General features: G+C 44.8%; 1 pseudogene; it reads left to right on the top strand.

The window, feature by feature from the left end:
* The first annotated feature begins 1,418 nt into the window (after positions 1 to 1,418).
* On the top strand, positions 1,419 to 1,521 carry LOC130302583 (U2 spliceosomal RNA; annotated as a pseudogene).
* Positions 1,522 to 5,009: the final 3,488 nt, after the last annotated feature.

Here is a 5,009-nt window from a genome sequence, read left to right as displayed (position 1 = left end):
GGGTGACTGCCAGCCAGCCTCCCTTCCTACAAGTAGTGATGGTGCATGTGAAGGGGACAGCGTTGGTTCCTCCCCTTTCACAGTTATCACTTCTCATCCTTCCTTTTGGCTGGTATCAAATGTATCGTCTGTTTATATCAGTTTAATATCTGATATGTCCCCTATCTGATAGCATATATTAAATGCACCACCAGGGTTCAGTGTTGGATAGAAAGATTACCTGTTTATTTGCTGCTGCTGCTGCAGCTGCTTGCTGGCTAGTCCAGTGGGCACCTACTGCAGGCAAAAGACAATAGGTGGTGCCTATGTGCCTAGGTGGATAGGACATCAGCTATGAGACATTTGTTTGTACAAACTGCTGCTCACAACTAATGTTGTAATATAGTGTCTCCATCTGCTGGTGGTATTGAATGAGCAATAGTGCAATGATAGGGTCTGAAAAAGAAGAAAAATAAGAAGCAGCAGCATAGGAAAAAAGGAGGAAAGAAGGTAAAAATTAGGTGAAAACATGTTTAAAAAAGTATTTCCATCTCTCTCTCTCTATATGTATATACATATATATATATATATATTTAAAAGAAAGAAAAAAATAATATATATATATATATATATACATATAGAGAGAGAGAGAGATAAATATATATAGAGATAGATGGGTGGATAGATAGATAGATAGACAGACATACATATGTGTGTATTGTTGGAGTTGCAAACATGGGTGCACTTGACAAACTCAGTGCGGCTATTCCCCATTGAAAGATTGTTGCATCCAGGACCCTTAGCACTGTGATATGCTACTCAATACCACTGGCATGGCCAGGTGTAAACAACATCTGACCTTTGTTGTGTATGTAACCATGGAGATTGTGATGTCGCCTAGGCCCACCAAAGAACAGCCTTGTCAGAAGCAGCACTGCCATGAGCAGAAGCAGCAGCACCATAGGTTGTCAAATAAGCTGGATTTAACCAAGACAAGTGAGTCCAATAGGATGCAGGTATGTCCTCTATCCTTACAGCTTCCCGTGGCTGTTGGTTTTATACCGTTTGGGGACAGCCAAGGAGGCGTCAGCAGGCAACACAGGTAAGTGTGTGCTTGTGTGTGTGTGTGTGTGTGTGTGTGTGTGTTTCCTATGCAGATCCTAAACCCAGTATCAAATGCAAGTAGGAGGAGTAAGAAGGGTTCCTGCCAAAGCCAGGTTATGGATTGCATTTAAAAATGGTCCATCAGAGTGAAATGGACTCCCATCTTCCTGCTTAGCAATAATGATATGGGTTTAGGGTCTGCTGTGTGTACTGGTGGGTGACTGCCACCCAGCCAGAGTGTGTATGGGAGGCTGCCAGCCAGCCTCCCTTCCTACAAGTAGTGATGGTGCATGTGAAGGGGACAGCGTTGGTTCCTCCCCTTTCACAGTTATCACTTCTCATCTTTCCTTTTGGCTGGTATCAAATGTAGTGTCTGTTTATATCAGTTTAATATCTGATATGTCCCCTATCTGGTAGCATATATTAAGTGCACCACCAGGTTTCAGTGTTGGAAAGAAAGATTACCTGTTTATTTACTACTGCTGCAGCTGCTTTCTGGCTAGTCCAGTGGGCCCCTACTGCAGGCAAAAGACAAAAGGTGGTGCCGCTTGTGTCTGGCCCCTGTTGGAGCGACCAGGCACAGGACTGCTGCTGCTGCTGCTGAATGTCCTCTTTAATTGAATAAGCTCAGCAACCAGCACACCTGTGCAGGTTGGACATGACATGATAGGTAGAAGTCTTTCAGGTAGTGGGTGTTGAATCTTGTATGATGAGGTTTCTAGGAGGGGGTGTGTTATGCAGATTAGGGTGGATGGAGAGAGATCTGAGAAAGCCGTATGCTTTGGTGAGTCCTGGTTGGTATGGGTTTGTTGAGGTGTTCATGACAAAGTTTGGTTTGATAGGTGTGAGACAGGATGTGTTAAAGGAGAAGAAGAGTATGGTGAAGTGTATTAGGGTGAAGGATGTTCAGTGTAATATTAATATGGTGAGAGAATAGAATGTGAGTAAAGTGTGGAAGAGTTTGGAGACAGATGGTATGACTAATAGACAGAGAGAGATTGTATGGCAGAGTTTGCATGGTGCATTGCCAGTGAGAGAGGTACAGAAGAGTCGGGGGATTGGAAGAAGTGAGAGATGTCCGAGAGAGGGTTGTGGAGGGAATGAGATTATTATGCATTTGTTTTGGAATTGTGATAGAGCGCAAGAAGTGTGGAAGGGAATTGGTCCGTTGGCTAAAGAATTTATGGGGGTAAGAAAGTGGTCTTTTGAAGTGATTATGTTTGGTCTGGGGGTGGTAGGTGGGAGGAAGGAGAGAATGTTATATGTGTTGTTAGCAATAATTAAGGAGGTATTGTGGGATGTTAGGAATTTGTATATACCGTATTTATCGTCGTATAACACGCACTTTTTAGGCTAAAATTTTTAGCCTAAAGTCTATGTGCGTGTTATACGCCGATACCACCCCAGGAAAGGCAGGGGGAGAGAGGCCGTCGCTGCCCGCTTCTCTCCCCCTGCCTTCCCTGGGGTCTAGAGCCCTGCTGCCGGCCCTTCTCACCCCCTGGCTATCAGCGCCGCTGCCCGTTCTGTCCCCCTGACTATCGGTACCGGCGAGAGAAGGGGCAGCGGCACCCATTGCCGGCGCCGCTGCCCCGTTGCCTCCCCCCATCCCCGGTGGCATAATTACCTGGGTCGGGTCCGCGCTGCTGCAGGCCTCCGGCGTGCGTCCCCTTCGTCGTTGCTATGCGCTGCACGGCGCGGCGCATGACGTCAGTGCGCCGCGCCATTCATAGCAACGACGCAGGGGCTGCACGCCGGAGGCCTGCAGCAGCGCGGACCCGACCCAGGTAATTATGCCACCGGGGATGGGGGGAGGCAATGGGGCAGTGGCGCCGGCAATGGGTGCCGCTGCCCCTTCTCTCCCCCTGGCTGTCGGCGCCGCTTCTCTCCCCCTGGCTATCGGCGCCGGCAATGGGGCGCCGGTACCGATAGTCAGGGGGACAGAACGGGCAGCGGCGCCGATAGCCAGGGGGAGAGAAGGGCCGGCAGCAGGGCTCTAGACCCCAGGAAAGGCAGGGGGAGAGAAGCGGGCAGCGACGGCCTCTCTCGCCCTGCATTTCCTGGGGGTGTATCGGGGTATACACGCGCACACACGCACCCTCATTTTACCATGGATATTTGGGTAAACAACTTTTTTTACCCAAATATCCTTGGTAAAATGAGGGTGCGTGTTATAGGCCGGTGCGTGGTATACCCCGATAAATACGGTATTTAAGAAGAAGGATGTGTCGGTTGAAGAGTGTATGAGAATGATATTAGATAGATTGCATACTGTATATTTGTGGGATAAGAAGAGATTTGGAGAGGATGATGCGGAGGGGACTTGGAAGTTTTTAAAATGGAGACACGTTGTGAGGGTATGAGGGTGGTGTGTTGTTATGCTATGTACTTTGTTTTGGGGTGTATTTTGTTATATGTTGATAAAGTAACCTAATGATGAGTTTGGTGAATTGTGACTAAGTTCAGTAAATCTGAGAGGCAAACGTGAAGTAAACCTGAACGATTAAGTTTTAATTCAAACCTGAAGGTTTAAAAAAAAAATAAAAATAAAAAAGTCTGTTTTTATCAGTTTAACCCCTTCAGGACGGAGCCCATTTTGGCCTTAAGGACCGGAGCGTTTTTTGCACATCTGACCACTGTCACTTTAAACATTAATAACTCTGGAATGCTTTTAGTTATCATTCTGATTCCGAGATTGTTTTTTCGTGACATATTATACTTTAACATAGTGGTAAATTTTTGTCGATACTTGCATCCTTTCTTGGTGAAAAATCCGTAAATTTGATGAAAAATTTGAAAATTTTGCATTTTTCTAACTTTGAAGCTCTCTGCTTGTAAGGAAAATGGATATTACGAATACATTTTTTTTTGGTTCACATATACAATATGTCTACTTTATGTTTGCATCATAAAATTTACGTGTTTTTACTTTTGGAAGACACCAGAGGGCTTCAACGGTCAGCAGCAATTTTCCGATTTTTCACAAAATTTTCAAACTCAGTATTTTTCAGGGACCAGTTCACGTTTGAAGTGGATCTGAAGGGTCTTCATATTAGAAATACCCCATAAATTACCCCATTATAAAAACTACACCCCCAAAGTATTCAAAATGACATTCAGTCAGCGTTTTAACCCTTTAGGTGTTTCACACGAATAGCAGCAAAGTGAAGGAGAAAATTCACAATCTTCATTTTTTACACTCACATGTTCTTGTAGACCCAATTTTAGAATTTTTACAAGGGGTAAAAGGACAAAATTTTTACTTGTATTTGTAGCCCAATTTCTCTCGAGTAAGGACATACCTCATATGTCTATGTAAAGTGTTCAGCGGGCGCAGTAGAGGGCTCAGAAGGGAAGGAGCGACAAGGGGATTTTGGAGAGTACGTTTTTCTGAAATGGTTTTTGGGGGGCATGTTATCTTTAGGAAGCCCTTATGGTGCCAGAACAGCAAAAAAAAAAAACACATGGCATACCATTTTGGAAACTAGACCCCTCGGGGAATGTAACATGGGATAAAGTGAACCTTAATACCCCACAGGTGTTTCACGACTTTTGCAAATGTAAAAAAAAAAATAATAATTTTTTACCTAAAATGCTTGTTTTCCCGAAAAATTTTTATTTTTAAAAAGGGTAATAGCAGAAAACACCCCTAAAAATTTGAAGCCCAATTTCTCCCGATTCAGAAAACACCCCATATGGGGGTGAAAAGTGCTCTGCTGGCGCACTACAGGTCTCGGAAGAGAAGGAGTCACATTTGGCTTTTTGAACGCAAATTTTTCTCTGGGGGCATGCCGCATTTAGGAAGCCCCTATGGTGCCAGGACAGCAAAAAAAAACCCACATGGCATACCATTTTGGAAACTAGACCCCTCGGGGAACGTAACAAGGGGTTAAGTGAACCTTTATACCCCACAGGTGTTTCACGACTTT

Source organism: Hyla sarda, unplaced genomic scaffold (genome assembly GCF_029499605.1).
Source record: "Hyla sarda isolate aHylSar1 unplaced genomic scaffold, aHylSar1.hap1 scaffold_117, whole genome shotgun sequence".
Taxonomy (NCBI): Eukaryota; Metazoa; Chordata; class Amphibia; order Anura; family Hylidae; genus Hyla; species Hyla sarda.
The sequence above is the reverse complement of the archived record's forward strand: the minus strand, read 5'-3'. Positions and strand labels throughout refer to the sequence as shown.